Raw genomic sequence first — 13163 nt, 5'->3', positions numbered from 1 at the left:
GCTACCGTTTAGGTCGCTAGCTCTCTAGTTTGCGAGTTAGCATGTGTCTCAAGACCCTGCAGTTGCGCAATATGTTGTAAATAAAAAGAGTATAAATGTGACTATAGTCGTGTTTTGTCATGTCTACAGGGCTCTAATAATGCTTTGTTCATTTTAATCTGAAAAAAATAATTTGTCTACCCACCAACTATATGTGGTTTCTTAAGTTTTTATTATTTGCTGTTTTATTATTATTATTATATTTATTTATTACTGATTGATTGATTTTCTTTATTTTTGATTTATTTATTTTTCATCTTATTTTGTGCAGAAAAATAAAAATTAAGATATTTGAGAACAGTGGAATGTTTTATCAGAGCTTTTATTGTAGAAAAAACATAAATCCCCCCCCCCAAAAAAAACGATTGGACATAAGAGTTACACAGACATACACACACGTTTACACACAGAGTGTTTTTTTTGGTCAATGATCCAGATGCTTAAGACCCAAACACAAACCTTACGCCTCCATCTCCAGCCATCAAATTGCACGCTACATTTGCACATTACTGCTTGTGGATGCTTTTAAAATTAAACTCACTGGCAGCTGATTGCTTTTAGAGAAGCGTTGTTAAATTGCAGACAGTTAACGGCGTTTTAATTTAAGGGACTTGTGATTTGAATTTTAGCCGTTAACAAACAAGTAAGGTGCACGTGTCATTAAAACAAAATATGACCTTTTGTCGGGTTGTTAATTAGAGGGACGATTCGACAACTGCTATGACGCCCAAAGTTTGAGACCTGAAATTGTTTTCCTTATCTTTCCTTTCCAATAGAAAAGGATATCACTCTGTGGCTCGTTTCAATTAAATGGATTGCGGTGACAATTTATCTTATTTATACATTATTTTTCCAAGCTTCTGGACTTCACTGTTTAAAATGCAATAAATTGTGTTGTGAATGACAATCAACTGCAGTGAAAAGTGAATGAGCATTGGATACAACAGAGTATACTGCAAGTTACCTTTCCAATAAAATACCAGCCACCAGTGTCAATGTCTGTACAATCACTTGGCCTTCAGTTGGTACTAATCCAGTCCACTACCATTGCTATCACGTCACAATTACACAAACCATAACTAATATATAAAAACACCACATGACAATGCATGGCATCAATATTTACCATTACCAATATTTATATAATAACAGGACATACATATTTGTAAAAATATATATATATATATATATAAACTCAGGGCTGCACGGTGGACGAGTGTTTAGCACACATGCCTCACAGCTAAGGCACCCAAGTTCAATTCCAACCTCAGCCATCTCTGTGTGGAGTTTGCATGTTCTGAAATTGTCCATAGGTATGAATGTGAGTGTGAATGGTTGTTTGTCTATATGTGCCCTGTGATTGGCTGGCCACCAGTCCAGGGTGTACCCCGCCTCGTGCCCAAAGACAGCTGGGATAGAGTCCAGCACCCCCGCGACACCCGTGAGGATAACCGGTAGAAAGAAAGAAGGAAGGAAGGAAAGAAGGAAAGAAGGAAAGAAGGAAGGAAGGAAGGAAAGAAGGAAAGAAGGAAAGAAGGAAGGAAGGAAGGAAGGAAGGAAAGAAGGAAAGAAGGAAAGAAGGAAAGAAGGAAGGAAAGAAGGAAAGAAAGAAGGAAGGAAAGAAGGAAGGAAAGAAGGAAGGAAGGAAGGAAGGAAAGAATGAAGGAAGGAAGGAAGGAAGGAAGGAAGGAAAGAAAGAAGGAAGGAAGGAAGGAAGGAAGGAAAGAAGAAAGGAAGGAAGGAAAGAAGGAAAGAAGGAAGGAAGGAAGGAAAGAAGGAAAGAAGGAAGGAAGGAAGGAAGGAAGGAAGGAAGGAAGGAAGGAAAGAAGGAACAAAAGAAGGAAAGAAAGAAGGAAAGAAGGAAAGAAAGAAGGAAGGAAAGAAGGAAGGAAGGAAGGAAGGAAGGAAGGAAGGAAGGAAGGAAGGAAGGAAGGAAGGAAGGAAGGAAAGAAGGAAAGAAGGAAAGAAGGAAGGAAGGAAGGAAGGAAGGAAGGAAGGAAAGAAGAAAGGAAAGAAGAAAGGAAGGAAAGAAGGAAGGAAGGAACGAAAGAACGAAAGAAAGAAAGAAAGAAAGAAAGAAGGAAAGAAGGAAAGAAGGAAGGAAAGAAGGAAAGAAGGAAGGAAGGAAGGAAAGAAAGAAGGAAAGAAGGAAGGAAGGAAGGAAGGAAGGAAGGAAGGAAGGAATGAAGGAAGGATGGATGAATGGATGGATCGATGGATGGAGGGGAGGAAGGCAGGATGGGTGGATGGGTGGATGGAAGGAAGGAAGGAAGGAAGGAAGGAAGGAAGGAAGGAAGGAAGGATGGAAGGAAGGAAGGAAGGAAGGAAGGATGGATGGATGGATGGGTGGATGGATGGATGGATGGAAGGAAGGAAGGATGGATGGATGGAAGGATGGTAGGATGGATGGATGGATGGAAGGATGGATGGATGGAAGGAAGGAAGGAAGGATGGATGGAAGGAAGGAAGGAAGGAAGGATGGATGGAAGGAAGGATGGATGGATGGAAGGAAGGAAGGAAGGATGGATGGAAGGAAGGAAGGATGGATGGAAGGAAGGAAGGAAGGATGGATGGAAGGAAGGATGGATGGATGGAAGGAAGGATGGATGGATGGAAGGAAGGATGGATGGAATGAAGGAAGGAAGGAAGGAAGGAAGGATGCACAAATAGCAGGTTGCATGACACTTTTACCGATACAATAATTCCAGGTGGACTGTTAGAATTATATGTATAAAATATATATAGTCTGCCCCTGTCTATTTTGTCAATGTATTCAAACGTATATTAAAAATATGAAATTACGTATATGCTTGTCCTGTATTTATACTAAATTCAGTAAACGTTAAGATGTTTTGTATAAATCCAGCCATGTTCAGTGCATGAATCCATGCATCTGTGCTGACTGGTGTCACAAATAAAGTCCCATCCGGTAGCCAAGGTTCCATCCTCAAAGTGACAGAGTACGGGCTGGCATGATAAATGAATGAACAGGTTGGTTTTTAAGGAGTCATCACTGCTGTACACGAGCAGAAGAGGAATATCTGAGTTGCAGGGAGAGCCGTGGCCTAAAACACATGCTGCTATGATCCAGTCTGACAGGTGAGGAGAGCTCGGGAAGACTGGCATGGCCTGCAGTGATCAAAGTCAACAGCAAAACCTCCGCATTTAATATTTCATAAAGCAGCGCCGGATTACTACAACATGCCATCATCCATCTGACTGGTTTGATTGATACTGACTGAATAGATGTCATCTGAATCGTGACTGTGTTTTTGATTCTTCCGAGTCCCAGATAGACACACAAAAAGGTCTGTTCTCTTCGCTAAATGCACACAGAGATGAAGTGAAAAATGCTTTTACTCTAAAATGATGCAATGAACTCTATGATCAGTGCTTCGCAGCAGCGTGAACACTCCACCTCAGTGTTTTATTTATTGGCGTTGTCTCACCTGGTAGGAGAAGCACACAACAAAATGCTGAATGTGTGTATCACAGACAGCTTGGCCTTGAGTCACAGCGGCTTTAGAAAGAGAAGAAGAAAACCATTAACGATTGGAACACATCCAATATGAATCTACACTGGGATATTTGTTTAAGCTACCATTATGCTGACGAGGGTCACGGGGTGCTGGAGCCTATCCCAGCTGTCTTCGGGCGATAGGCGGGGTACACCCTGGACTGGTCGGCAGTTAAAGTTCATTCTTTCATTCCTTAATTTTCTACCGCTTATCATCACGAGGGTTGCAGGGAGTGCTGGAGCCTATCCCAGCTGTCTTCGGGCGAGAGGTGGGATATACAACTGGACTGGTCGCCAGTTAAAGTTCATTCATTCATTCATTTTCTACCGCTTATCCTCATGAGGGTTGCGGGGGTGCTGGAGCCTATCCCAGCTGTCTTCGGGCGAGAGGCGGGGTACACCCTGGACTGGTCGCCAGTTAAAGTTCATTCATTCATTCATTCATTTTCTACCGCTTATCCTCATGAGGGTTGCGGGGGTGCTGGAGCCTATCCCAGCTGTCTTTTGGGCGAGAGGCGGGGTACACCCTGGACTGGTCGGCAGTTAAAGTTCATTCATTCATTAATTCATTTTCTACCGCTTATCCTCACAAGGGTTGCGGGGGTGCTGGAGCCTATCCCAGCTGTCTTCGGGCGAGAGGCGGGATACACCCTGGACTGGTGGGCAGTTAAAGTTCATTCATTCATTCATTCATTTTCTACTGCTTATCCTCACGAGGGTTGCAGGGGGTGCTGGAGCCTATCCCAGCTGTCTTCGGGCGAGAGGCGGGGTACACCCTGGACTGGTCGGCAGTTAAAGTTCATTCATTAAAGTTCACCACTTATCCTCACAAGGGTTGCGGGGGTGCTGGAGCCTAGCCCAGCTGTCTTCGGGCGATAGGCGGGGTACACCCTGGACTGGTGGCCAGCCAATCACAGGGCACATATAGACAAACAACCATTCACACTCACATTCATACCTATGGACAATTTGGGAGTCGCTAATTAACCTAGCATGTTTTTTTTTGGAATGTGGGAGGAAACCGGAAAACCCACGCATGCACAGGGAGAACATGCAAACTCGAGGGTGGAATTGAACCCTGGTCTCCTAGCTGTGAGGTCCGCGCGCTAACCACTCAACCGCCGTGCAGCCATACTACAGTTAAAATAATCTGAGTTCAAACTAGGTTCCTTTGGATGCAGCAGAGACTTGCAATGGTCAGAAAGTGAGCCAAGTCTTTCAGCTTGTCGCCAGTGCGGGGATGTGATTGAGAGGAACAAGAGTCCCAGGAGACGGTCCTCTAAGTAAGAGCAATTCTCTGGGCTCTCTCAAAAGCACCAACCACCATCTCAGTGACCTTCTCCGAGCATGCAGGTGGAATTGGATGATTTCTCGCTGCATCTGAAGAGGAGTGACAGGTGGCCTGAAGGAGAGCCAATCTACTCAATCCACTTCCTGACTTGCCGCCATGCTCCCGTGCGGCCCCCCCTCCCTTTTGCAGCTATGATCGAGAAACAGCATCACTTATTTATCGCCGTATGACAAGCTATCTTTCAAACTCATTGGACATTTGAGATGTTTCCATATGTGGTGTTCCACTACAAATGGCCTGGAATAAAAATGCAATCATATGTGAATTCAAGGTAGTTTTTCATGTTGGATGCCAATGTTGCACTTCTGGGTATTTTCTTGATGCATGTGCTTATTATATATTGTCCATCCTTTTTTTTTTTTTTTCATGCTCACAATTTCGCTCCGAGTGGTTATCCTTCTTTAGAGAACATCTTCTACAGTGCAGACATGAGAGATTCTCCCTTTAAGGTGCATAGAAGCAAAGAAGTGAGAGTCTAATCTGTGATGACATGCTGATACACAGCTCGGAGCTGCGTCATTGACCATGAATGGGAGAGTGACTTTGACTACTCTTACATTGTTTGGCATAACTTTATATTGATAGTGTTGGAAGTTCCAGTGCTGCAAATAAAATTGAAGAATAAAAATTCTCATCGTCATCATCTATGCCGTGCAAACCTTGCATTTTTTTCCCATCAGTGTTACCAATACTGGTTTAGAATAGATAAATAAATGTTATTCTGTGTAAAATAAATAAATGTTATTTATTCTGTATTATATTGCAAGAATATTTTGACATTATTCTAATATTATTGTGACTTTTTTTTATCTTTAATATTTTAACTTTATGCTCCTAAAAATACATGTTTTTATTTCCTCATAATTGTTCATGTTTAATGTGCGTGTGAATGATTTGTTTGCGTTTGCATGTGAATTATGAGGAAATAAAAACATGTATTTTTAGGAGCATAAAGTTGAAATATTAAAGATAAAAAAGTCACAATAATATGAGAATAATGTCAAAATATTCTTGCAACATAATACATACTATATATATATATATATATATATATATATATATATATATATATATATATATATATATATATATATATATATATATATATATATATATATATATATATATATATATATATATATATATATATATATATAAAGGGTATGCTGGAGCCTACTCCAGCTGTCTTTTTGTGCAAGAAAGTGGGCTACACTTATATTATATATATTTTTTATATGTATATTTTCTTATATATATATATATATTTTTTTTTATTTATTTTTTTTAGGTTGAATACATTTTTTTTGTCTTGACTTCATTCTTGTGCAGCTGCTTTCCCCCCATTTCTGATTTCTTTTAATTACTATTAATTTAATTAATTTAATTACTAACTACTAACTAACTGTAAATATTATTCTTATATTTATGACATATTCCCATAATATTTAGACTATCTTCTCAGAACATTATAACTTACTTTTCAAAAAATTACAACTGCATTTGTTGCTTTGGTTTTTGTAATATTTTATTTTATGCTGCTTTTTATTCATAATGTTGAAAACGCTTGTGAAAATTATGAATTCTTGTTAAATTACAGCTGCACGGGGAATGAGTGGTTGGCATCAGGAGGACAAGGGTTCGATTCCCCACTTGGGCCATCTCTGTGTGGAGTTTGCATGTTCTCCCCGTGCATGCGTGGGTTTTCTCCGGGTACTCCGGTTTCCTCCCACATTCCAAAAACATGCTAGGTTAACTAGCGACTCCAAATTGTCCATAGGTATGAATGTGAGTGTGAATGGTTGTTTGTCTATATGTGCCCTGTGATTGGCTGGCGACCAGACAGCTGGGATAGGACCCTCGTGAGGATAAGCGGAAGAAAATGATTGAATCAATGATGCGTTTGTATATTTCTGGGGTTATATAATTTTTAGTTGCTGTGTGATGAATTTAGTGTTGTTCTCGGTAAGATGACACCATGAGTCAGACGGTAGAAAATGGATGGATGGATGTTAAATTATACTTTTGGTCCGCAAATGACACCCCTGGGCTATACATTCAATAATCGCTAATGTTAGTAGCTAAACCTTGCCAAATGACTGTAATTATTGTTACAGTATATGGGGTGTGGCTGACAATATCAGAGCAGGAAGAGGGTGGAAAATAGACATTTGAACGTTAGCGCCCCCCCCCTCATGCAGTACCTTACCAAAGCAGACATCATGCTCCTTACAGTGTGCCAATATTGTACAAAATAAGCCCTTGAGCAATATGTTTCACCAAAGAAACACAAGCCGGATGAACAACAGATCTACTTTTGCGTTCCGTCATCCCTGCTCTTAATTTGCTGGGCATTGTGAGCATAAACTTGCTCACGCCGCTATTCTATTCGTAGACAAAATACAGGAATAAATAATGAATTAAAACCCCAGGGAGGGATTTTAAATCTACATAATTTCAAACTGTAGCTTCTTTCTTTATTATTAACAAGCCATATTGGGCTCTGTGATGTATTTCTTGCATGACTAATTACTGAGATATTATCTTTTCGTCCTTTGCAATTTTGTAAATAAACCCCAAGAGAGCTCATTTGATGCAAGAAATAGGCCACATTTCTTCGTGGAGAAACCATAGTATTAGTTAGCTTCCATAGGGGATATGTGCAACCATATCAGTCCTGGGGAAGAAAAAAAAAAAAGTGAAAATCAAAGCGCCACACAACCTTGTTTACACCGGTGTATCTTTGTTGAGACAGACGGATAACTTGGTAACAACCCCCGCACTTGTCAAAACATGTTGCAGAACATTAATAATAATGATGATAACTGCTGCTTGATCATCCTCTGCATTGTGTATGAGTTACAAATAGAATTTCTCTCTTCCGTTTGCTTGCACAATATAAACACAACCAATAAAACAGCAGTATCAACATTCATTCATATTCACCAGCCAATCACAGGGCACATATAGACAAACAACCATTCACACTCACATTCATAGCTATGGACAATTTGGAATCGCTATTTACCTAGCATGTTTTTGGAATGTGGGAGGAAACCGGAGTACCCGGAGAAAACCCACGCATGCACGGGGAGAACATGCAAACTCCACACAGAGATGGCCGAGGGTGGGGAAAGACAAAATAAGTAGCTAAAAAGTTACCACTTCCACACAAAATAAGAGGAGAAATCATTCATTCATTCATTCATTTTCTACCGCTTATCCTCACAAGGGTCGCTAGGGTGCTGGAGCCTATCCCAGCTGTCTTCTACACCCTGGACTGGTGGCCAGCCAATCACAGGGCACATATAGACAAACAACCATTCACACTCACATTCATACCTTTGGACAATTTGGAGTCGCTAATTAACCTAGCATGTTTTTACAATGTGGGAGGAAACCGGAGTACCCGGAGAAAACCCTCGAATGCACGGGGAGAACATGCAAACTCCACACAGAGATGGCCCAGGGTGGAATTGAACTCGGGTCTCCTAGCTGTGAGGTCTGTGTGCTAACCACTAGTCCACTATGTTTTGGACAATAAAGTTATTAATTCATTCATTTTCTACCGCTTTTTCCTCACCAGGGTCGCGAGGGTGCTGGAGCCTATCCCAGCTGTCTTCTACACCCTGGACTGGTCGCCAGCCAATCACAGGGCACATATAGACAAACAACCATTCACACTCACATTCATACCTATGGACAATTTGGAGTCGCTAATTAACCTAGCATGTTTTTGGAATGTGGGAGGAAACCGGAGTACCCGGAGAAAACCCACACATGCACGGGGAGAACATGCAAACTCCTCACAGAGATGGCCCAGGGTGGAATTGAACTCGGGTCTCCTAGCTGTGAGGTCTGTGTGCTAACCACTAGCCCACCGTGCAGCCTATGTTTTGGACAATAAAGTTATTCATTCATTCATTTTCTACCGCTTTTTCGCGGGGGTGTTGGAGCCTATCCCAGCTGTCCTCGACACCCTGGACTGGTCGTCGGCCAATCACAGGGCACATATAAACAAACAACCATTCACACTCACATTCATACCTATGGACAATTTGGAGTCGCTAATTAACCTAGCATGTTAACCTAGCATTAACCAACACGAACCAACAATGAACGTGCAAACTCCACACAGAGATGGCCGAGGGTGGAATTTAACTCGCTAACCACTCATCCACCGTGCAGCCCGCAGTATAAACAATTTCTTTAAAAATATAATAATGCTCAGTTTTGATTGACACTAATAAGAGGGCATTATTGCAACAATATGTTTATCATTGTGGTTGCAGTTTGCATATACAGGTGATGAATGACCAAAATGATCCACTCATTAATCTCTCCATTCAATTTCTCAACACTCTGGACTGACTGCCTGTCAATCACAGCACTGACGCACTGACTGACTGTCTAATCTAATATTTGACAATATATATGTGAAGCGATTACATGCAATGTGCTGTTCAATATTCCAGCTGTAATCATAGTAAAATATGCCATACCTGTAAAGGTACTGGTGTGAAATGACGGTATCAGCTGGATCATCTCCAGCTTTCGGCCATTCATATGGACAACTTGTAGATTGTTGGACTGCGGGAGAAACATACCAAAAGCCTTCTGGCTGTGCAGAGGCAGCAATGGTGCCCGTAATTAGAACATTTCATTATTTCTCCCCTAAAAGTGTCAGTACTTTCTGACAAAAGGGGGCAGAGGCTCAGACCATATGGACATGGCTTGGGGACCGAAAGGGGTCGCAGGTTTGAGACCTGCTGTGCACATGAAAATATGGAAATTAGAACAGGTTGTTGGACACATGTCAGTTTGATTCCTGAGCACTGTCAAGGTGCCCTAAAGCAAGGAGCCGAACCCCCAGAACTGTTCAGGGGAAGAACCCCATTTACTCTGACATCTCTTTCCCTTGACTGCGTGCCCAGTGAATCCATTATTCCATTAGTGCGTCTGCCCATGTAACAAATAACATGTAAAAATATCCCCTCTGGTAAAATCACCAAGTATGTTAAACTTAAAACAACAAAATGCACCTACATTTTACTTTGCAGCATCAACAATACAATTTTTTTATTTTATTTGGGAAAAAAAACACCCCTTTTCCTTACCCCTCACTCCAGTTTTGCCCCAGAATTTCAGCTTGCATGACGCCCCCGGACCACCAGGTCAGTTATTCTGGGCTTTTCTGTGCACGCAATGGGCAGCCCTGCAGCAGCTGCTCTCCCTGGCTGAGACCACTTCGGACAGACTGTGTTAATTTGCATTGACAAAGCTGTCAGAGGAGAGGTTGCCTCCTGCATGGTGATGGATGCCGACCTGGGAGGAAGGAGAGGAAGAGGAAAAAAAAAAAAAAAAAAAAAAAGGAAGAAAGGGCTCAGGAAAAGAGCATATGCAGACATACAGTACATCCTCTTATCATGCAGAGGAATAATACCAATATACATATTACTAATACTACTAATACATGGGTCTCAAACATGCGGCCCGGGGGCCAAATGTGGCCCGCAGGACACTAGTTTTGAGGCCCTTAATGTTAGTGCGGCCCGCGCAAGTTTATTATGGATGCTGTATGGTATCATGTACCCAGAAAAAATTATTACGTTTGATTAATGTTCATGTTAAAGGTTAAATAACTGTTAATAGTTATCCTCCCTATCCGTGTGGAAGTGGTAAGTTTTTGATATGGATGCTGTATGGTATCATGTACCCAGAAAAAAATTATTACGTTTGATTAATGTTCATGTTAAAGGTTAAATAACTGTTAATAGTTATCCTCCCTATGCGTGTGGAAGTGGTAAGTTTTTGATTGGATGCTGTATGGTATCATGTACCCAGAAAAAAAATTATTACGTTTGATTAATGTTCATGTTAAAGGTTAAATAACTGTTAATAGTTATCCTCCCTATCCGTGTGGAAGTGGTAAGTTTTTTATATGGATGCTGTATGGTATCATGTACCCAGAAAAAAATTATTACGTTTGATTAATGTTCATGTTAAAGGTTAAGTAACTGTTAATAGTTATCCTCCCTATCCGTGTGGAAGTGGTAAGTTTTGGATATGGATGCTGTATGGTATCATGTACCCAGAAAAAATTATTACGTTTGATTAATATTCATGTTAAAGGTTAAATAACTGTTAATAGTTATCCTCCCTATCCGTGTGGAAGTGGTACGTTTTTGATATGGATGCTGTATGGTATCATGTACCCAGAAAAAAATTATTACGTTTGATTAATGTTCATGTTAAAGGTTAAGTAACTGTTAATAGTTATCCTCCCTATCCGTGTGGAAGTGGTAAGTTTTTGATATGGATGCTGTATGGTATCATGTACCCAGAAAAAATTATTACGTTTGATTAATATTCATGTTAAAGGTTAAATAACTGTTAATAGTTATCCTCCCTATCCGTGTGGAAGTGGTAAGTTTTTTATATGGATGCTGTATGGTATCATGTACCCAGAAAAAAATTATTACGTTTGATTAATGTTCATGTTAAAGGTTAAGTAACTGTTAATAGTTATCCTCCCTATCCATGTGGAAGTGGTACGTTTTTGATATGGATGCTGTATGGTATCATGTACCCAGAAAAAAAATATTACGTTTGATTAATATTCATGTTAAAGGTTAAGTAACTGTTAATAGTTATCTTCCCTATCCGTGTGGAAGTGGTAAGTTTTTGATATGGATGCAGTATGGTATCATGTACCCAGAAAAAAATTATTACGTTTGATTAATGTTCATGTTAAAGGTTAAGTAACTGTTAATAGTTATCCTCCCTATCCGTGTGGAAGTGGTAAGCTTTTGATATGGATGCTGTATGTTATTATGTACCCAGAAAAAATTATTAAGTTTGATTAATATTCATGTTAAAGGTTAAATAACTGTTAATAGTTATCCTCCCTATCCGTGTGGAAGTGGTAAGTTTTTGATATGGATGCTGTATGGTATCATGCACCCAGAAAAAAATTATTACGTTTGATTAATGTTCATGTTAAAGGTTAAATAACTGTTAATAGTTATCCTCCCTATCCGTGTGGAAGTGGTAAGTTTTTGATATGGATGTTGTATGGTATCATGTACCCAGAAAAAAAATTATTACGTTTGATTAATGTTCATGTTAAAGGTTAAGTAACTGTTAATAGTTATCCTCCCTATCCGTGTGGAAGTGGTAAGTTTTTGATATGGATGCTGTATGGTATCATGTACCCAGAAAAAAATTATTACGTTTGATTAATGTTCATATTAAAGGTTAAGGAACTGTTAATAGTTATCCTCCCTATCCGTGTGGAAGTGGTAAGTTTTTGATATGGATGCTGTATGGTATCATGTACCCAGAAAAAAATTATTACGTTTGATTAATGTTCATGTTAAAGGTTAAGTAACTGCTAATAGTTATCCTCCCTATCCGTGTGGAAGTGGTAAGTTTTTGATATGGATGCTGTATGGTATCATGTACCCAGAAAAAATTATTAAGTTTGATTAATATTCATGTTAAAGGTTAAATAACTGTTAATAGTTATCCTCCCTATCCGTGTGGAAGTGGTAAGTTTTTGATATGGATGCTGTATGGTATCATATGGATGCTGTATGGTATCATGTACACAGAAAAAAATTATTACGTTTGATTAATGTTCATGTTAAAGGTTAAGTAACTGTTAATAGTTATCCTCCCTATCCGTGTGGAAATGGTAAGTTTTTGATATGGATGCTGTATGGTATCATATGGATGCTGTATGGTATCATGTACACAGAAAAAAATTATTACGTTTGATTAATGTTCATGTTAAAGGTTAAGTAACTGTTAATAGTTATCCTCCCTATCCGTGTGGAAGTGGTAAGTTTTTTATATGGATGCTGTATGGTATCATGTACCCAGAAAAAAATTATTACGTTTGATTAATGTTCATGTTAAAGGTTAAGTAACTGTTAATAGTTATCCTCCCTATGCGTGTGGAAGTGGTAAGTTTTTGATATGGATGCTGTATGGTATCATGTACCCAGAAAAAAATTATTACGTTTGATTAATGTTCATGTTAAAGGTTAAATAACTGTTAATAGTTATCCTCCCTATCCGTGTGGAAGTGGTAAGTTTTTGATATGGATGCTGTATGGTATCATGTACCCAGAAAAAAATTATTACGTTTGATTAATGTTCATGTTAAAGGTTAAGTAACTGTTAATAGTTATCCTCCCTATCCGTGTGGAAGTGGTAAGTTTTTGATATGGATGCTGTATGGTATCATGTACCCAG

Source organism: Doryrhamphus excisus, chromosome 23 (genome assembly GCF_030265055.1).
Source record: "Doryrhamphus excisus isolate RoL2022-K1 chromosome 23, RoL_Dexc_1.0, whole genome shotgun sequence".
NCBI classification, from domain to species: domain Eukaryota; kingdom Metazoa; phylum Chordata; class Actinopteri; order Syngnathiformes; family Syngnathidae; genus Doryrhamphus; species Doryrhamphus excisus.
Note: the sequence above shows the minus strand (reverse complement) of the source record.